The following is a 22886-nucleotide window of genomic DNA, read 5'->3' on the forward strand; positions in this document are numbered from 1 at the left end:
TGTGGAGAATTCAGTCATTCTTGTTCCACAGCCTGGCATCTAAATAGGTTTCAGTTACATGCACTGGAATTAGAAAAACCATTCTACTGAAGAAGAAAAAACAATTAAAGAAGCTTTGCACCAGTATGTATGACAAATCACAGTGTGTTACTATGGGATAAAATATGTAGTAGAGATGTCTCAGAGACACAGAATCATTATTAGACCCGTACATGTAATACATATTCACTTAGTTATATATGCATGAACTCAATCCTACTTTTAAAAAGAGAAAAAGAGTGATTTTCATTATGAACAAATAAAATTTTGGCAAAATCTAAACAATCTATTATTCTTGTTGTAATTGATGTAAATATAGTTGTTATTTTATTGATGCCATGACTTACTTCCACAGGGTTGTAATGTAGCCGATTTCCTTTTCAGCAAATGTTAAGGACCTTAGAGGTTGGCTATTTGGCTTTATTTTACAACAAAAGCATGAGAATGAATGGGAACAAAGTGATAATCACAGTACATAAATATATTTTGTTAAATATATTAAGGTATTTTAAGTGGCTTGAAGAGAATATCAAGACTTTGGATTTTAGCTTTTAGGGGGAAAATGTCTTTGTTACTTGGAGTATAACAAATATCAGAAGAACAATTGTTCTCATGATGTTTATATAATATATTTAAGGAAATATTGGAAGATTACCAGATAAGGCCTTATTGTGTCTTTATCTGACTAGTCTTCTGGTATTAACAACTGTAATAAAACAGGAGGTCATGTGATCTATAATTCATTCTTTCTGATAAGAAAACTTAGAACAACAAACATTTTAGGAATAGGTATTAACCAACAAATACAGCACAAACAAAAAATTCCATCAGTAACAAAGTACTTGTATCATGAAAACTGAGGATCCCTCTCACCCCAATCCCCACTTCCCATTTCCAAAGGTAACTACTGACAACAGATTTTTTGTGTGCGTCTTCCAAGAGACCTTCTATAAAGCATACTCAAACTAATATGGGTATCTTATAATACAATTGGCACTCTTCTATAAATGTTCCTGTAGCTGTTGTTTTCACTTCTTAAAATGTCATGTTGAATATATTTCAGTTCATATAAACCTTGTGCTTTTTAATAGCTGAACCGTAATATATTTAACAGCCACCTGGTAGAAATTTAAATTCTTTCAAAATTTCTATTACGAACAATGCTGAAATCAATTTATATATACTTTTGTGTGTACGTGGAGTATATTCCTGGAAGCAAAATTGCTAGATCAAAGTTTTGAATATGTTCATTTTGATCGATATTGTCAAATTGCACTCCATAAGAAATGAATGATTTGTACTCCCCACCATAACTAGTGGCCTTCCTAAACAGTGTTTTATCAAAATATTTATCATTGGCAATCTCATAGATAAAAAATTTGTGATCTTATTTTGCATATTTCTTATAACAGGTTTGAGGAATTGCGATACATTTGAAAGTCATTTGTATATCCTTTTCTGTGAACTACCTCTATCCTTTGCCCAAGTTTTTGTTTGATAGTGTTTTTTATTTTTTTATGTGAAGGTTATTAGAACTTTTATTAAGTTAGTTTAAAAAATGTCAGTTGTTTTTATTGCAATTTTATCATTGAATGTTTTATGTTTCATAGTCCAATTTTAGGATAACGTTTTCCTTTTTAAAGGCCAGTGTATTTCCTTAATAGTAAAGGATGAGAAATATAAAATTAAATTTTTGTTCAATGCTGGTGAAATATAAGGAGAATGAACATTCTTGTATTTTCCTTTATAAAACAGTTAACAGGTTGTGAAATACCTCAGGCAACTCCTTTCACTTCTGTGCCTACAATAAACATCATGCAATTAGTATTAGGGAAAGAGATAAAAGGAAAGGATTTTTAAAGGAAGTGGCTTAAAGGGGACTTTCAAAAAGTAAGAAAATGAAGACAACAAGTTGGCAGTAAAATGAAAGCCTTGTGGAAGAAAGTTCTATAGTGAATGGCAACTAATATAGCCAGGAAAGAATTTTTTGTATAAATTATTGACCACAAACATGCTAGGGATCTTTATTACTTCTATTATAATAACATCATCATTTCCTTATAAATGTCCATATCTTATAAAAATATGGAAGAGCACCTGAATATACATAATGATATGCTCAGTCTTCATTCCTATAGCCTTTTTATGTACATCCTTGTATATATAATTATTATATTAAAGGTATCCATATATATATATTTCAACTTGTTTTTTTTGTTTTTCCTTATAAAAATGCACTTTGAACATTTTTCCATATTAGGACATTTAAAGGTAACAAAAGAATTTAATTATATATTATTCCACCTTATGGATTTACCGTAAATTATGTAACCAAATTCCAATCAATGGTTATAGAATTGTTTCCAATTTTTATATATTACAAACAACCTTACTGTGTACACCTTTGAACACAGAATTTTATTTTTACACTAGGAAGCAGGCTTTGCAGGATAAATTCTAATAACATTTCCTTCCTCATGCTGTCAACAACATTGTGTGTTATCAAATTCTTGAGATCAGTAAAATTGGCAAAACATGACCTTATTTTAGTTTGTTTTTCTCTGATAGTTAGTGGGCCTGGAATTTCACTGTGCTTATCATTTGCATTTCTCTTGTCGTAAATTGATTCTCTTTATCCTTAAACTGGGTTGCTGATTTTAAAAGTCATTTCTGGGAAGCAGATTTGGCTCATGCCATTGTGCTCCTGTCTACCACACAGGAGGTCCCTGATTCAATTCCCGGTACATACTGGAGAAGACAAGCAAGACAGTGGACAGGCCTGACAAGCTGACACAACAAGGCCATGTAACAAAGAAATACAGAGAGGAAAGACAATTAGAGACACCACAAAGCAGGGAACTGAGGTGGCTCAGGCAATTGAGTGCCTCTCTCCCACATGGGAGGCCTCAAGTTTGGTTGCTGGTGCCTCCTGAGCAGACAGGGAGCAGAAAGCGAGATGCAAACAACAAGATTGGGAGGCGGGCAGAGATAAATAATGTAGTCTCAATGAGTTCTAGATTTTTATATCATGCTGAAAAATGCACAAATATTCATTTAGATTTGTTTCTCTTAAGTTTCACAAATTTATATTTAAAGTAGTAAACTATCTAGACCACATTCGTGTGTTCAGAGTAAGAAGTTGTAGCTTTATTAATTTTTCAAATAAATAATAAATAAGCTATTAAATGTACCTTTTCTCACCACCCCCTGATTTAAAATGTTTACTTTACCACTTGACAGCTTTCCTTTTATTCTTGGGCCTCATTCTCTTCAGTTACATTGATTTGTCTGGTCTTAGGTCTATTGCATTGTCTTTTAATTACTATAGCTTTGTAGTACTTATTATCTAGCAAAGCTCTCTTACTCTACTACATTTTTAAATTGAAACCATCCCAGCTCTTCTCAAGTGTTTGTTCTTCCATATGAGCCAATTAGTTCAGAGACAAAAAGAAACAAAGTTTGTTAGGATTGTATTTAATTTACAGATTCTTATATTAGAAAAGACGCCGATTTTTACTCTATTTTCAACAATATGTTTTCACACATACATTTAATATATTTTCATATATGTCCCTATGAGCATTTTCCCTTCTGGCAGAGAGTTTCATAACTTTTCTAAATATAAACTTTTAAAAATAGGTCTTTAAATTTTGTGCTACTTTTAGCCAAACTGAATAGTACATTTTGTCTAAAAGTAACACAAAATTTGTATAGTTTATGTATAGAATATATATTGATATCCATAAGTTAAGACTGAATGCATTTGGTCACTTCATTCTTTCATTATTCCTAACAATTTTTGTTTCCTGTGGATATTCAAGGTAGGCAATCATATATGTAAAAAGTAATAATTTTGTTTATTTTCTAATCAGAATGCTAATTTGTTTTTCTGTCTAATTTCACTTGCTGCACAGTTAACTGTCACAGAGTGTGATGATGGGCAATCTTGTCTTTTAACGATGCTAGTAGATTCACTATTAAGCATGATGCCCAATGGATGGATGGATGGAAGTCATCTATCTACTCCTAGTATGGTTCCATGCAATTGAAACTACTACATCTTCAATACTCTATCAAGAAGGTGGAAAATCAACCTCAGTGCACGGTATCTTCATCTACTTGTTTTGTTGACTCCTATTTTCAACATGTGATCTAAATTCAAACTCTCAGCTCTGGAAATGCAGACGTTATTTAATTTTATAGAAGCAAAGCAAGTACCCCCTCCTCCCCCAAGCAAATTACATCCCCCAGTTTGCCCGAACTGACGTGAGAAACTACTTCTCCTCCGTCACCCTCCCACGCCCCAAGCGCGTGAAGAAGTTATCCAAACGCCTTCACCTCCGAGTCGGCCTCAGCAGCGTCCGTGAAGAGTTCACGGAGGGAAATGCCTGGGACAGAATTAAGAGCAGCCAAGTGAGGAGGGGCCTTCCCGACCGGCGAGGCTGGGACGTGAACGCGCCGGCGGGGGCTGCGCGGGGCGTCGCGCCTTCCTCGCGGGGCAGCCGCCGCGCCGCGCGCTTCAGGCCACCCAGAACAAGCCTCCCCCAGCGCACGCCGTCCCCGCGGGGCCACGACCGCGGACGTGGGCGCCCGGGCGGCCCCGGCCCTGAGGCACCCGACGCCCCGCGCCCGGGTGGAGAGGAGCGCGCTACAGCCCCGCCGCGGCTCCTGCGCAGACGCACGCGGAACGCGCGGAACCGCTGCCACCACCTGAGGATGCCGCTCGGCGGCGGGACGAGACCTGCGGGCCCGGGACGCGACCCGCGCGTCCTCCAGTCCCGCCGCCCCGCACTCTTCCTGCCCAGACTTTCCCCGAGACTTTCGCGCCGCCGCCGCGTCCCCACTCACCGCCAGCCCCGCCGTGCGCTCGCCCCCGGCGACGCGGGAGCCCGGGTCTAAGGGTATCCGAGGAGAAAGGCGACCGAGGCAGCGGCGGGGGAAGGCAGAAAGAGGAGGAGGAGTTTCCAAATTAAAAACAAGCTTGCGGAGAGGAGGGAGAGGCGCGGGGAACGGGGTCAGGCACCAGCACCCCGCGCTCCCCGGCGCGCCTCCCAGGGCGCGTGCGCGGCCCTGCGTTTGCATCCCGCCCAGTTTTTGCTTAGAAAACAGCTGGCCCTGGGGTGGATTATCCAGGAAGGGGTGGGGCACCGGGGCAGGCGGCGTATAAATGGGGGGAAAAGGGGGTGTGGGGGGGGCGGGGAAGAGAATGACAAAGGAAAACAAGTTGCCACCACCCTAATAAGAGGTGAATGAAAAAGATAAGAGAAAGTCCATCCAAGGTTGCCCCTAATTAGAGAGAAGCAGGTCTGGCTGTAAGGAAGAGTTTTGCTTACAGAGGGATTTATGATCATGGAAACAATAAAGAAAACCACTCTTTCCGCAAGAGCCGTTTAAATTTGCATTCGCGCCCACCCCTAGACCCTTGGCATGGAGAATTGGCCTTGGTGGTGCAATACTGGCGGGAAAGTCTCAGGCAGGGAGCCCAGACATTTGTTTTCTTTTCTACAGCATTGAAGGAGGCCAGTTTGATTTAAGAATGGGCAAGGGAAGATCGCTAGGAAGGAGGAGAGGGGGGAGAAGAAAAATACAACTTACTAATTAGCGTTGTTAGGCATAACTATAATACTTCTTTCAAACTAATGACATTAGGGTTGGGGGATAGTCCACGGAGAGGAGCCAATGCACTGCAGGTAGTGGGGGAATCTGAATATTCCCTAACCTTATAAACTCTTAGAGGGAGACAGAAGTAAATTAGATTAAGCTCTGAGGAGAATTTGGCGGGGCTTCACTGTGGGAGAAGTTTGGGTTGAAGAAGTCATATGGGAGTGGAGTTCTGGAATTTTCCATTTCCCTTTGTATGCTAGCTATTTACGAACATGCGTGAGAAGAGATTTTAAAAATTCAAATTGTTTCTCTCCACAGAAATTGCACAGATTTCTCAAATGTAGAAATAGTATTTTACTGAAAGCACAGAGCAAATCGGTGCCAAAGCTACAGCAAACTATAATAGTATTTGTTAGCTTTGTTTTTAATTCACAAAGTGGGCCAAGATGCTGAGCTTAGGAATACAACTCTCTGCAATGGCCACAAGAAAGATGACAGAAAATGCAAGAGCACACGTATCCTGTAAATCATACTACTTCGGGGCAAGCTTTCTGAAAATGTCTCAGATGCCCCACGTCACAGATTTTGACTAGGAGAGCAGAGGTTTACACACACATCTTTCTAAAATTCCTGATCTAATGATGTTTTAACTACTTCATGGTCTCCTAACTGGATTTTGTCTAAGTTCTTGACTTTGCTGCAGAAATGAATTTTAAGAGCAGGTCTGGTGAGTTAGGCCAGTAATTTATGAAGGCAGGGAGGAAAGAGAAATGGGAGAAATTAACAGATCCTAGGTCCCAGATAGAGAGGAAGGGGCTGAAAAGTGATAAAGTGGGCTGATTTACAGTCTTCAATTTCCCCTTATAGATTATAAATGCCCATGTTTTACTTGCATGGTAACCATGACAGGGGAAAAACAGTGAGAGCAGGGCACAGGGGGCAGGAACGGGCACACGGACTGGTACTGGTTCAGGCGCCGGGACAGGATGAAGGCAGGGGAGGAAGAGAGAGGGAGAGGTCTTTCTGCTAGCTTTTCCACCCCTTTGCAAAGGTCATGGGAAGACTCCCAGCTGTTTGCCATTTTGATTGATTACCCACCCATCAGTCCCCCAGGAGGACCCAATGATAAGGTCCCAGGAGAATATCCAGGCTTCTCCTGGCTTCTGGAGGAAATCTTCTGAATAGCAGACTCTTGTGAGGTCTTCCAGCAGCCATCTCTGGTGGGGGGTGGCGGGTACCGAATGACATGGACTTCACGCCAGGTCCCAGATCCATCTATTATTCCCTATTTTACTAGTTTGCTTCAGTCTGACAAATTCACTGTTTTTTTCCTGTTCCATTAGAATTGTTCTGTTGCTTTTTCACTATATCTCTCTCTTTCCATTATATTTCTTTTTACTGTTTGCTCTTGTGTTATCAGAATCCATTTTTAGTTAATATTTTACCATGTCTTGTAAAATGAAGAAATTGGAACAATACTTGTTTCCTCAATCCTATGTGCCATCATCGTTATATGTTTTACACATATGTTATAAACTACAGAATACAATGTTATAATTTTCACTTAAATAGCCAGTTGTCTTTTAATGTAATTTAGAAAGAGAGATTTTACATTTGCCCACATATCCAATTTCATGTACTCATTTTTCCTGTAGATCTGAGTTTTCGCTAGCATCTCTTCCCTTCAGGCTAAAGAATATCTTTTAGTATTTCTTGTAGCATAGAACATCTAGAGATAAATTTCTCTCAGCTTTTTTTTTTTCAATCTGAAAATATTTTCATTTTGCCTGCATTTTTGAATGTTACCTTTACTGAATATAGAACTCTCATGGGATGGATTTTTCTTTTATTCCATAACACTTTAAAAATATTTTCTTTTATTGCTGTTTTTATCTGATGAGCAGTAGGCCTTTATTCTTATTGTTTTCAAGATCTCTTTATATTTGTTTTTTACAGTTGGATTATGATATATGATTTTCTTTCTATTCATCCTCCTTAGGATTCTTTGAGCTTCATCCATATGGAAGTTGATTTTCCTTTCCCTTTTTTTTTTTTAACAAATTTGAAACATTTTCAGCCATTATTACTTTAAATTTCTTCTCTGCCCCATTCGCTCTCTTCTTTACTTCTTGAAATTTCAATAAATATAAAAAAATAATAAATAAATAAATAAATAAATAATGTTAGACCTTATGATATCATTCCACAGCTCACCAAGCTTTATTCACTTTTCTTCAGTCTTTTTCTGAATTTGGTTATTTCTATGGATCTCTCTTCAAAATTTACTGACACTTATTTCAACCTATTGTTGAGACTGTCCAGTGAATTTTCCATTACACAAATTATACTTTACAATTCTTTTATTTTTCTTTAGTTCTTTTGTACATCTTCCTTGGCTTTTCATTTGAGTTCTTGACTATATTTATAATAGCTGTTTTACTATTATTTTCTGCAAAGTTCAGTTTTGTTCCATCTCAGAATCTTTTTCTATGTGCTATTTTATTCTTTGACAGTAAGTCAATATCCTGTTTTATTAAGGTATATATATTTTTATTGTGTACAGGACATTGTGAACAATATGTTGTAGAGATTATGGTTATTGCCTTCTTCTAAACAGCAATGATCATTCTCTGACAGTCTGTTGAAGGCTGGCAACTAACTTTTGGAGCTTTTAATGTTAAACTTTTGTTAAGGCAGGTCTATCAAGTGCCTAAAGAGTTTAACAAGCTCCTCCATACTTGGCAGTATTCAAAGTCCAAATTCAAGGAGGGCAGCAACGCCCCATGCTTTCAGCTATTAACTTTCTGGTGATATCACCGGAGTCTCCCTCACATAGTCATGGTTCAAGAATCAGCCAAGGATTTGAGGGCTGTTTATACACAGATATTGATATTATTTCCTTTCTGGGATTGCCCTCAATTTACAGCTCTGGCAGCCTGACATCTCTTCACTGACATGACAAGTCAATGTGACTGAAGTTTTCTGCTTGAATTCTGGCTGCCCTGAATTTAAGGAGTGGACAATACTCACCCACAAGAGACCAGTTCTACAAACATGGCTCTCACTCAGGTTCTGTATTTCTCTTTTTGAAAGAATCAAATTCTCTCTAGTTTCTGCTGGCTTTTGACTGCTCTCCAGTGCCTTCAAAGATTGCTGTTATGTTTTGTCCAGGGTTGATTATTGTTATCAGCACAAGGATTATTCCAATATGAGCTAATTTACCATAAACTCATAATTTTTTAAAGCAGTTGATTTCTAGGTAGGTCAAATGATTAGAAAACTCTTAATTAAACCAAAACCTGCATCCTTTGTTGTTTCCTGATTCTATTCATTGTATACTAGAGAAATTATTATAATTATTGGTATTTTGTAGATGAACCTTTATTTCCTGACCTCAGCTTTTTAGTCCAACAAGTTCTATGTATAAGGGATAAGGGAAAAGGAAAATGGAAAACAAAGAAACTTAACAAAAGTGCACACAAAGATGTGAAGAATGGGAGCAGGCTGAAGGTGGGATGGAGGGAAAAAAGCCTGGTGGGAAGGAGGCTTTTCCCAGCAGAAGTAATAGTCTCATGGTTATATCAGCAAACAATGTAAGGTGAATCGCTAATTCTCAAGACTGCCTTGAAAATTTTTGGACTCAAAGCATTCCATGGCTTCAACAGTGTTATTACATTTCTCACCTATACCAAAATGATAAACTAGGTTTCCAAGCAATCAGTGATAGAAGAGTATTTGGATGGTGGGAAACATTTCTATTTGTTTGCATCCTTAAATATGAACCAGATGCCAGCAACAATGTGCTTCAGGGCTAAGTTTCTCATTTTCAGATTTCTCCTCACGAAATGATTTGACACAAATGTTATTATGATGCACAAAGTAGTTTCTTCCATTACATCCTATAATGGAAGTTTTCTGCTATCTTTGGAACCATGTCTGCTGAATTAGGGCTAATTTAGTAAAGTCTCACCTAGGAACTCATTCGATAGCAATTTAGGAACACAATCTGGCTAGCCATGTTTAGCGGATATCATCAAATCAGTTCCTTTAAAGCCTCAAATAAGGCGTCTGTCTGGACAGCTGATTTTTTATCTTAGAAACAGAAACACATTGTGCCTGTTTAATTTTACCTTCTTCATTAGATTTATTTAGCTCCTCAACCTTGTGGCTCACTATATGAAGCATACTGTATTAAAATAGTTAATCGAAATCTGTATTCTGTTAACTAATCACGTCGGGTTTTTTCCTTGGATTTTGTCATATGAAAGTTTATAATCTTGTTTTTGTTTCTTTTTGCATCTGTATTCATATCATTTATACAAATTTTGTGTCAAATAAAGAATTCCAGAGGTCACATCTAGAGACTAAACTGCTGGAAGACAAGAGTTCAACAACCAATATTTTCTGTAATTGCTCAACCAGCTGAAAAAATCCACCTATACTGTCCTGTATTTAATCCACTTTTTTCCCTTGCACACAGTGTAAGAAAACCCTTGTGCTAAATGTGTGTTAAAATGATGTCCATCATGGAATGATTTATCTACAATACCAGTCAGAGAAGGGAAATGTGTCTATGTTATGAGATTTGATCTTTGATAATAAATAATTTGTTAATGTTGCTCTCCACTCCATTTCCTAAATGCTAAAAAACTATTCAAAAATTTTTACCATACAATGTGCCTGACTTTGACATCGGTGCTTATGCTAGTTTGAAGCTGCTCATATCCCAGAAAATCATTTTCTTGAACCTAACCCGTTCCTGTAGGTGTGAAACCATTGTAAGTTTTTGATGAGTTGAGTTCAGTTAAGGTGTAGTCCACCTCAGTCACAGTGGGTCTTAATCCTATTCCTGGAGTCCTTTCTAAGCAGAATGAAATTAAGACAGAGAGAGCCACAAGAAGCAGAGCCAAGGAGAGATAGGAGGGACCAGGAACACCACTCTAGAAGTTTGCCACAGGGCTACTGAAGCAAAGCACCAGAAATGGCTTGTCTTTTACAAAGGGGTGATATTTGGGGTAAAAGATTACAGTTCTGAGACCTTGAAATGTCCAAAGCAAGACACCATTAGAGATGCTTTCTTACCAAAGTCAGCTACTGTTGATCCTGGTGTCCTGCTACATGGCACTCAGGCATATGGCAGAGGTCGTCTTCTCAGCCTTGAGCTGTTCATGGGCTCAAGTCCTCGGGGACCTCTTTCTGTGTCTCTCTGCTCTGCTGGTTCCAGACTCCAGGACCTCTCTCATCCTCTCAGGGCTTCTGTTTTCCTGTAGTCCTCTCTCTCACATGACATGATCAATATGGCGGCTTCCTTTCTCTGTGTGTTCCTCTCTCTGTCCATTTATATAAAGCTCCAGAAGAGGGCCAAGCCCAACTTGAGTCATGCCTCACAGGAATGAACGAGTTCAGTAACATAATCGTTTTCTTTTTGGAATTCATAAAATAAATGCAAATCGCCACAACTGCTGTGTGCCCTGCCATGTGACAAGCTAAGGACCAAGGATCACTGGCAGCCAGAATGCCAGTCTTTGGGAAGAAAGCATTGCCTTGATGACACCTTGATTTGTACTTTCTTCTAGATTCAAAACTGTGAACTAATAAATTCTGATGGTTCAACTCCACCCATTTCATGATATTTGCTTGAGCAGCCTAAAAAAACTCTGTGTGTGTATAAGTGGGTGTGCATGCATGCATGTCTAATTTCTACAGCACAATATTGTTTTTTTTTTTTATTTTTGAGAATTGGGATAGAGGCTGCATTTCCATAGTTTCCTTGGTCCTCTCCTATTCTACGATGTTGAAAAGATAATTGACAACAGGGATTTTGAAAATATGTATTTGTGTTATTTTGTGAGCATGGAGGAAATTTTATTGATTCTAAAAACAAACTAATTTTTACAATCTGGATCAAATTGTCTTTGAACTCAAATAATATGCAGATAAAGTATGTAAAAGAGTGACTACAATGTTTAGGGAACAAATGGAAATCTAATTAAAATAATTTAAACATGACCTCAGTGGGGCTGAAATAGAAATGATTGGTTAAAAAGAAAAAAGGGCATTAAATCTTTCTGAAGGAAAGTTGCGTCAGAAAAAGATGAGTATATGTTTTTAAAAAATGTGTATGTATACATATGGATATATATAACATACACATTTGTATGTGTATAGCAGATATATATAATAATAGTATGAGCATAGAGAAATAATGGAAAGACAAATCACTGCTATGAATATAGGCTATCTGGCAAGGGTAGAAAGATGGAAAAAATGAAAAAAAACTGTTGCTTAGAGAGGTTAAAATAATTTGACCAGTTCCACACTGCTAACAGATGACAGGATTGAGATTTGTACCAGTCTTTCTTGAATCTAAAGATGCTTATCAGAAACTTAGTCCTAATAGTTATGGTATAGAATTCTACATTGAAAGGGAGATTAAGAAAGTGTTTCTTGAAGTTTAATTATATTACATTTTCTTTTTCTCCTTTCACATAACATATTAAATAACTTCTCCATCCATCTAGATATATTTATATACTTATTCATAGTTTTGTCTAACAATGTTTTATTTATTAATGCTTTTTCTTAGGTTCTCTTCGGACTGGATAGTACTTATTAGTGTATTTATGTGTGTCTATGAAATATATTAAAATACTTAAAAGCTAGAGTATTTATATTTTCTTCACTATTGTCTAGACCATATGACAATTATATGTCTGTGCATTTCTGCAAAATCCCAAAATGCTTAATGAAGTGCAACAAAAATTTGAGGAACCAGGAAATTTTTTAAGTCTGTACTTCCAAAAGCAAAAAGGAGAAAATAAAGTGTTTCTTGAAGTCAAGAATATAATTTAACTATATACAAATAAGAAGGGTATTACAAATTCAACGTCTATACATAGCAGCCACAAACATCACAATCTCCACAATTACAATGAAATCGAGTTTTCTGATTCTCTAGTAAGAGTGTGTATGTTATGACTAAAGTCCTAAAAGTTGACTATTGTCCTTAAATGTAGATAAACAATTAACTTATTAACAGAGTCTGTTTTATAGTGTCTCTATTCAATGTGAATTATTTGTTGATTTAAAAAATTTTGACTTAGATATACTGACATTTAATGAATATATTCAGGAATGTGGATTCTCTGGTAAGTTGCTGGGCTTGGAAAATCATGAACTTTAAAAAATTTACTGAAGTATTATAATTAAGAATGATATCTAAGGAAAAACAATTCCATTTTCCATCCTAGTGCTCACAAGTTCCTCTCAAATATAAGGCTCATGGTATCGCTTCCTCATTAAAGTTCTATAAAGAAGACAGCAATTTTCAGGGAAACTATAACTTCTAGCCTGGAAACTTAAGCCATATTATTCTTGTCCCCGCTTAATTTACTCATGTTTTACATGTCCTAGGCTATGCTAAATATATAATGTATATAATTTCACTTTTGCAATGTGTTGGTTCATGACATTGCACTCTCATAAACATTCCCACTGCCTTATCTCCAGTTCTTTTTCCTCTAGCTACATCCTATGCATTCTCACAAACTCATCCCAAATATCACCCCTTTCGGAAATCCCTCCTTGACTTCCCCATACTGATTACTGATGACTTTGTTCCATTTTCTGAACGAGGTGCTGTAGATTCAGGGATAAAAATGACAACCAAGGTCTCTGTTCTCACAGACCTGCAATCTAGTCAAGTGGGAACCAAAGAACAGTAAACAAAGGGATGGCACAGTAATTTCAGAGCATGATGAGTAGTTTGGAAGCAACAAAACAAAGTGATATGATAGAGCCACGGAGAGATGGGGCTACTTTACAAGGTGTTCGGGCAGTTGGTCTTTGGAGGAAGTAAGATTCATGATCAAAGATTAGAAGGACTCGGCTGTGCAAACCACATGGCCTTTACAAGTGTTCCAGGAAGAGAACAAGTTTCTGTGGGGGGAATGACATTGCATAATGAAACAAAACAAAAAGCCAGTATTGTTGGCGCAAGAAAGAGAGGCATGAGAATAAAGTGAGGGAAAAGGTCCTGATCAAATTCTTTATGTACATGACCCAGGAGACCTTAGTAAAGCATCTGGATTGTATTCAATCATGTGCTGTAAATGTTTAACCCCTGGGGACAGGCCCCTGATTTGAAGCATTTGCTGATTAGCACAGTGTACCTACTTTTACCATGAGCATTCTGATGCTGCTAACATAAATTAACCGAATATGAAGATGTGAAGAGATGTGCACAATTAGCTTGTGAGCTACTGTGAGCTGGCTCCAGCATACCACTGAATATATAAGAGGAGTTACATGCCGTGAGAGTAATTTAGTCAGGGAGCAAATTCACTTACTTTGTTTTTTGAAAATATCCTATAGTACGGATTTTAGGGAGACAAGGCAAGGGTGAAGGCAGAAGGCCAAGTTAGGAACACATTGAAATAGTTTGGATTACAGGAGATGGTTTGTGTTGGGTTTGTGACAGAGAAAATAAAGTGCAAGGAGGGAGAGCCATCAGAACTTAATCAGGGATTAGATGTGAGAGGAAATGGAAAGAGAGGAATCAGGGATGAAACTAAGTTTTGGGGGTTTGTGGTTTATATCTTTTTTATCCTAACCAGAGGCTGTAAGTGGGTTGGGGAGTTTGCAAAGATACTGAATATTCAAAGATTCATATGTATAGCAAGTTTCATTTTTTGACTGATACATTATATATATTTTTATTTTCAAAGGGATATAGATACCATATATTACTATTTTAAATATGTAATCTATAATTATAATTAAGTCTCAATTTATTCAAAAGCATTATTAATGTCAAATAGCTATATCCTTTCCACCAAAAATGCACTAAACATTGTTGGTTTTATAGATACTTAATCTATATTATTTTTCTTCCTAGTATTAATTACTACATGACATTATTTTATATATTTATTAACTAATCAATTTATTTTTTGCTTCCCACACTAGAAAGCATGTTTCTTGAGGGCTGGGATATATATGTATATTTTTTATTATATTTTTTAAAAAGATACATAGATCACACAAAATGTTACATTAAAAAATATAAAAGGTTACCATATACCTCAGTCCTCACACCCCCCACTCCTCCCACATCGGCATCTTCTTTCATTAGTGTGGTACATTCATTGATTTGATGAGTACGTTTAGGAGCATTGCTACACAGCATGGATTATGTTGTAGTTTACACTCTTTCCCTATTCATTCAGTGGATTATAGCAGGATATATAATGTCCTACATCTGTCCCTGCAATATCATTGAGGACAACTCCAAGTCGGCAGGGATATATTTTGTTCACTGTTCTATCCCCATTATTAGAACAGTGCCTGAAAAATAGTAGGCATTCAATAAGTGATACATTTTTGATGAAATATTACTTGGCTTTAAAAGAGATTATATATACTGATAGGGAGTGAGGTCCATGCACACAAAAAAATCAAGATGCGCAAGAATGAATTTAATAAGAAAAACTTAAAAAGGCAAGAAAGATTAGATGGTAGGTAGGCAGGTAGGTTGGGAAGAGCTAGAATGAGTGTGAGAGAGAGAAATGAGAGAGATGCTTAGTCTTCCATGCACTGAACATATTCATAAGATTATACAAGAAAGAAAGTGAATGCCTCTGAGAAGACTAAAGAGAGTGGGATACTTTATTTTTACCCTATGTGCGTATTTTTAAAACATTTTCTACCACTTGGCATGTATTATAAAGAGTCATATTAGAGGGTTTAAAATTTAGATACTACAGTAAATCAATCATTCTGTAATAAGTATGCACCATCTCTTTTTGGTTTTGGTAGTTTAGCTAGACTGTTTTAAAGAAGAAATCAGGGCTAAGTCTGCAAAAGCAAATGTTACAATCCACGATGGGTTGTGATCGACTTCTTCACTCTTTCCATTGCTTTCCACAGATTGATTCCGTTTCTGCAGGCTCCCTGGGTATTCTCCTCCTGGCCATGTGCTGTGTTTGCCCTCAGAGTGTATGCTTAGATATTCCCAAGATGATATTCTGTTCTGCAGATTGTTTTGAAATTGTTATTAAAGTATGTACCTTTTAAATTGAGTTTGTTTATGTAATATTTTATAATCAATACATATTTCACCTATATGTTCTGAAATGTTATCATTTTTACACTGTAGTGGGACAGAACACAATTAAAAAAGATGATAATAATTTCAACTGTGTATGCAGGAAGCTTTGAAACAAAGAAGAAACTAGAACTGGAAAACTAACAAAGTTGAGTGCTAAATGTATGCAGCTAACAATATCAGCTAGGGTTTAGAACTCAAAATGTTAACAAATTCAGCCTTCAGAACTCTGATGGAGATGCACATCAGTTCACATTTCTGCTGTCATTTCATTTAACAGATAGTTTTAAAGTGTCAACTCTGAGCCATATGGTTGGGTTTCTTGGGCATCAAAATGAGGGATGATTAGTGAAATAGTGGCCCATTTGGCAGGACAAATCCTTAAAAAAAACTATTTGACTCTGTCAAACAAATGGGACAAGTTACAACTTGTCTAGGTAGGTAAAGACAAAATCTGGTTTTCTTTGCTACTTTTGGTGCTTGACCCTGCTATCTCTGCCTTCATTGCTTTGCTAATGGACGTGGTCCAGAGAAGGAAGATTTTTGCCGGTGTCCCTGACACAATGATAGCCTTCCATGAACATTGGAAAAGTGTTCACCTTGGCCTCATTTGGGGCACAGCCAACCACACTAGTCACCACCAAGGTGCAGATTAGCAACTCCCAATAAGATCCCCGCTTTAGAAACGAATGGCTGTCGCCATAAAGAGCAATGCCTGCTAGAAGAAGGACTACAGCACTTCATGTGCAGCTTCAGCCCCTGAGACCTTGTGAGAATCTGGCACCCTGTTTAGTGCTGCTGATACAAAGGACCAGAAATTGTTGACTTTTTAACGGAGGTTGATTTGGGGTAAAAGCTTATAGTTGGCCATGAAATGTCCAAATCGAGGCATCAGCAGAGATCCTTTCTCATCAGAGTCAGCTACTGGTGATCCCGGTGGTGTTGCCGCATGGTGAGGTAGGATGGCCAATGGTCTCTGCGGAGGTCTCTGCCTTTCCTTCCAGAATCGTCCATCTCTTGGAGCTCAGCTGGGAGCAACCAGGCATAGGGTTTTTTTTTTTTTTTTTAAAGATTTATTTATTTATTTAATTTCCCCCCCCCTCCCCTGGTTGTCTGTTCTTGGTGTCCATTTGCTGCGTCTTGTTTCTTTGTCCGCTTCTGTTGTGGTCAGCGGCACGGGAAGTGTGGGTGGTGTCATTCCTGGGCAGGCTGCTCTTTCTTTTCACGCTGGGCGGCTTTCCTCACGGGCGCACTCCTTGCGCGTGGGGCTCCCCCACGCGGGGGACACCCTTGCGTGGCACGGCACTCCTTGCGCGCATCAGCACTGCACATGGGCCAGCTCCACACGGATCAAGGAGGCCCGGGGTTTGAACCGCGGACCTCCCATGTGGTAGACGGACGCCCTAACCACTGGGCCAAAGTCCGTTTCCCCAGGCATAGGGTTTTTGACTTTCATGGGCCTCAGCTCTTTGAGCCTCTCAGGGGCTTCTGTTTTCCTGCAGCACCCTCTCTCACATTTCAGAAACAAATATGCCAGCTCCCTTTTCCCTCTGTCTGTCTCTCTGTGTGTCTGTTTATATCAGATCCAGCAAGGGGGCAGAGGCTCAACCTGAGTCACGCCTCACTGATGTAGAGCAATCGAAAGTCCTAAATCAATCTTATCAAGTAATCTAAATCAAATGCAATCAAGGCATATCACACCCAGGGGAATAGATTCGTTTGCAGACATAATCTTTCTCCTTTTGGGATTCATAAAATAATCTCAAATTGCCATACACTCCTTGACCAATAAGTCTAATTACCATATCTGGAGAAACTATGAAAAAGTAAGAAAGTCTTCCAATTACTACACATACCTTTACTTAAGAAGCATTAACTGGATTTGAAGCATTTCTGCTTAAAAAGGTAGGCATAAATCTTTTTTCCACAAACCAGAATAATTATTCTCCTCCTCACTTTAGGTTGAAATTAACTAAATCACGAGAAGAGCAAACAGCATCAGGGCCTATAAAGAGAGCATCCCTATATGGAGATATTGTCACGTAACATAGACTTTGGATTTACATAGTACTGAGTTCGCATTTTAACTCTATCACTGTGTGAAAGTGAGAAAATTATTTCTCTTTCCAGAATCTCATTACCTGGATTTATATATATGGTGCTATAATACATTTTCACAAGTTTGTTTTAAAGTTTAGATGGATTTTTTTTTTTAATGTGGTTAGGATTTGGCATGGAATTTGGGAAAATGTTATACAGTGTTTTTCTAGTTTTAGAGAGGATAAATCATCCCAGGATGGGGTGGAGCTGGAGTCAGGTAGCTACATGCTTTTCACTGTAGCACAATACCTTTAAGAGAAGGAAAGCTAAGTGTAAGGCCATAAGGTAAACAAGTCTTAGGAAAACAAGTAAGTCATATGAGAGTAAATTAATAGTGGTGGAAGAAAATTGCAAATAAGCAAATACCTCTGCCGTGCAAATTACTCTCATTATATATTTATTAGCCTTAATTCGCAAGTCTGACCAATAACCATTTAGTTATTAAAATAATTCCCTGGAGAAGGAGTGAGTGTCCAGTGGCTGTTGGGCAAAACATCTTGTAGTAGGGAAACAACCACTAAAAGGCATAGTCTCTATTCTTGAGATAGTCCTGGCTCTGCTCTGGAATATGGCATCCTTGAAAAGGCTCAGATTTCAAGTCAAAGGGATTTCCTTTCTTCTTGGCCCCTCTGCTTCCCTCTCACAGAATCTTTGGATAAGTCCCATTCTAGGATGATGAACTTGTCCTGGTTTGCCCAGGACTTTCCAATTTTAGCACAGAAAATCCTCCATCCCAGGACCTTCCTCAGTCCTGGGCAAACTGAATGGTTGATAGCCCACAACTACTTTTGAGTTTCAGTCTTCCATTGCTGTAAAAAATTGTATAAGAACTGCTGTAAAACAATCTTATAACTTACATCAACAGCAGTTTTGCAAGAAATAAATGAGAAAATGATCATGGATTTGTTTTAAGAACTACAAACACAGCAACAATAGGAATGTTTGATATTTATAAGTGGTTACTATTTGCTAGACATCATGCTAAGTAAATCACATGCATTATTTCATTTTGTCTTCCCAGGACTGTTAGGAAGTACATTTTCTGATCACCCCCGATTTACAGTGAGGAAATGGAAGCACAGAGATTAAAACCTGCCCAAGGTCATATGGCTGTTCCATGGTAGAGCTAAGATCTCAGGCCAGGCTGTATAGCTATAGAGCCTGGACACTTACTCAGAATATTCTCCATCATTTGTTCTCAACACTGGCTGTGAGTTAGAACCATCTGGATTCTACTAACTGTGTTACCTTAAACAAGTCATCTAACTGCTCTTGGACTCAGTGTGTTTGTCTATGCAATGGAGAAAATAATACCTTCCCTTTCCACCCCCTTATATTTTGAAGTTCAGTAAGATAAAGCATGTGAAAATTTTACGAATGCTGAATATTCTAAAACTCAGTATTATATGTTCCGTGACTAAGACTGCAGGAGTGTAAGTTTTCAATGAATGAAATTGAAGGAAGCTTTGAGACTCAGAAGTAAGGGGAGTATTGGAGACAGCAGAAGAAACGTGCAATCTGTAGCACTTTATTTCCTGTCCTTTTGATTAGGAGGCTGATGTTGACCCCGAGCAGGCTAGCCTAGGTGAGTTTATGTTGTTTCATCTTCACTGTCAGCTAAGAAATGGTTCACCTTGATTGAGAAAAGCTTTCAAAGCAGCATTCCATTGATGATTTACAACCATCTCACCTGTGCTCAGACTTTAGCTTAAGGCTAAATCTAAATGCTGTCTGTTATTATGGTTGAAATCAGGAGAAAACTTTAGCTATATTCAATGAAAGGCAAGGAGTAATGCTAGGATAATGGAAATGTCCTGGCTGAGTTTCTGACCACAGAGTTACTAAAGCAAGGTAGAAATATCTGTGAAATATTAGAGGATCTGTTTAAATAGCTGAGTTACTTAACTCAGGTTCTGGTTAAATCTAGAACTTCACAGTGCTTTAATACTAGATCCAAATGTAGCCATGATTTCTAAGAACCAATTATACTAGTAATATACCTATATTTTAGTAATTGAAATTTATCAATTTCATGTGATAAGGTTCATCACAAATATTTTCTGATTTGAGAAGTCCTAAATAAAGCACAAATATTAAATGCTGAAAATAGGTATTATCTGAAATAGATGTGCAATTGCTCTGCCCTTTCATTATTTATCTGCCTACAGATAGATTTTGGCAGAATTCTTAAAATGCTCTTATCTGCTCTGGTCACATTGTAACATAAAAAAGTTCAAAAACTATATTTTCATTACAGTTTGTAATAATAAAACAATGTTATTTATTAATGAACAAGATATGGATCACCATATAGCCCAACACTGTTTTTATGTATCATTAATAGAATTGCTAATAGCTGTATAAAACTCCATGATGACATTAAAATGATGAATTAAAAGTCTCCCATTTAAAACTTTTTAAAAAAAACTAAGAGTCAATGATTATACCAATTCCTTTTGACCTATACCATCTTTCCTTAACAATGCCAATTTATAGATGAGTAAACTTAAACTGTGAGAAGTTAAATAAACTCATGAGTTGAATATTATTGAATGAGTTTATGAAAGTTGTTGCAGGGATTCAATCCAGATTCTCTTACTTTAAGTCCAATGTATTTTTTTTCAGTGCATATTTTGTTATATTTTTCTGACAATGTGTTATTAAAAATGTTGCACATTACAAACCGTTCTTAAAACAGATGAGGATTATTTTTAAAATTTGGTAATTTATAAATACTTGTTTATTAGGGAGACCTGAAAATTTTTAAATAAGGCATGTTGGAATTGTTGTTCAAAGAGTTTAAGAGAGCACTGGGAGGTGATAGCAGAGTAAAATTTTATTATTTGAAAACATTTACAGGAACCAAGTTTCCTACAATTAACTCTATATAATATTACCAAGAATATTCAACTACAATTATAGAGAATACATATTTGTAAAATCAGATTACTGCAATTAAAAAACATAACACAGTAACTTATGGCTCCATTTGAATACAATGTTCTGTTCAGTGTCCACTGTCAATGCAGTATTGGTTAATGAAAAACAGAAATGGCCTTAATGGACACTGGCTCTATTTTGAAGACTCCAATTATTATTGTAGAGACAGCTATTTCTCCCTTCAGTTTGGCCAGTGTGTGTCTTATTTATCTTGGGGCATTCAGGTTAGGTGCATAAATATTTAGTATAGTCATTTCTTCTTGGTGAATTGCCCCTTTTATTACTATCTAATGACCTTCTTCATCCCTTATAACAGTTATGCATTTGAAATCTATTTTGTCTGGTATTAATATCACTACTCCAGCTCTTTTTTTGGTTACTATTCATCCAATGCATTTTTAACAACATAAAGTGAGCTCCACTAAAAATAAAAACAAAAATTAAGAAGTGAACTGTAAACAGTTCATGAATAATACTAAACAAAAAATTATATAGAAAATCTGAATAAGTCAGTCAACGCCATGCACAGCATTAGTCATCTCATGTGGCTACCAAATAAATTGATGCAAACCTGATTTGCACTAGTAGATATACAGTGCTCGAGCAAGAAAAGACAGTGTTGTTATACTCTGCATTGATGAGAATATATGGGGAAGATCATGGTTGATTCTTGAGGTCTCATTTTGAATAGGATTTTAGAAAATAAAATGTCTTTAAGAATAGTCAATTGCCATAAGAAAACACCTGAAAATGGCTTCACTTGGAAAACAGCTAAAACTGGGGATATCTCACCCTAAAAACGAAGACTTAGGGTGGGACAGTTAGTTATTTTGAAGAATTTAAAGAGCTCTTTCTTAGAAGTGGCTTTGCATCTCAATGCAATAGAGATGAAAACAATGAATAGAATTTTGGGGGCTGTGGAGAGAGCAATAGGTTTCACTTGATATATCACTTTCTAATCATTACAATTATTCAAAAGTTTCAAAGGGGTTCTTCAAGTGCGCTCACAAAATGCCCTGTGTCAAGTATTCGTACAGAGAACTCAAGACCTGCAGCATCCCAGCCTAGCCCTCCGCAGTTTAACCTGAGAAGGGAACTTTTTAGTGCAGCAATAACGTCCAACACTTCATCCATGGAAATAGCTTCTCTGTGAAACCTGATGTTGATGACCATATTAAACTAAATCAACCCTGGTGGTTTCACATTTTTGAGGTTGGGGACAGGGTGTTCCCTCTCTTTTTTGAGAAATTCAAATTAAAATATTTCATCATTTCATAATGCTCTTTGGAGTTCGGCAGACAGACTGAAAGACGAAGGCTCAAAGTGACTTCAATTTAGAAGCTGTATCTTTAAGGGAGAGAGGGCACTAGAGCTAAAAATGTTAACTCTTGGCCAGCAGCATCCTGGTTGGGGAAAAGACAGACAACTGTTCCTGCAGGCACAGTCTCTCTGTTGAGAGCTGTAAGTCTAGAACTACTCTGCTTGTCTGTCTAAACAGGTTAACTGGAACTGAAGATTTTGTCACACAGTTTTACATCTTTGCAAATGCTCTGTGTCATTTAGGTTTAAAGAATTCCCCAGGTGAAAGGGTGGTTTTTGAAAATACTGAGTAGGTGTTAGGTTGCCTACATTTGGAGTCAGACAAGGCCATCTGACGTGTGTGTGTGTGTACACACACATTCATAAATGTCTTTCTCTGTAAAAGGAAAATATCAATAATGCTTACTACACTGATTGTTGTGAGAACGGTGGTAACCATGTATATAAAGAACAGGAACAGAAAGTTCAAAAAAATAGCTTTTGTTTTGATTCTATTTATACTGCTTGTTTCAAGCAAGTATGATGTCATAGTCCTGGAGAGCTCTGTGAAGGGCCTAGCTACAGTTTTTTTGTACACAGACAAGACTTTTTGGATTATTGGTTTCCCAACAATTTATTAATGTCTACAGTAAAGTACAGTGTATTGAACAATGTCTATTGTACAAACTTCATTGTAATAGATCAAATAATTTTAATAAATGCTATGTGTTGTGATATAGAAATAGCTTCCACTTTCATTTCATTTCTGACTATCTTTGTCATCTTATCTGGGATATGG

General features: G+C 37.3%; 1 protein-coding gene across 2 annotated transcripts in view; it reads right to left on the reverse strand.

The window, feature by feature from the left end:
• Positions 1-10786, reverse strand: part of PLSCR4 (phospholipid scramblase 4) — a 45772-nt gene extending 34986 nt beyond the window's left edge. The window contains exon 1 of one of the 2 annotated variants that reach the window (XM_058295125.2): positions 10726-10786. The gene's annotated coding sequence lies outside the window, so the exon portion shown is untranslated. Of the gene's footprint in view, positions 1-4887; positions 5181-10725 lie in introns of those variants that run through there. The other variant, XM_058295124.2, reaches the window with a different exon arrangement.
• Between the last annotated feature and the right edge of the window lie 12100 nt (positions 10787-22886).

The sequence above is a fragment of the Dasypus novemcinctus genome, chromosome 4 (assembly GCF_030445035.2).
Source record: "Dasypus novemcinctus isolate mDasNov1 chromosome 4, mDasNov1.1.hap2, whole genome shotgun sequence".
Classification (NCBI taxonomy): domain Eukaryota; kingdom Metazoa; phylum Chordata; class Mammalia; order Cingulata; family Dasypodidae; genus Dasypus; species Dasypus novemcinctus.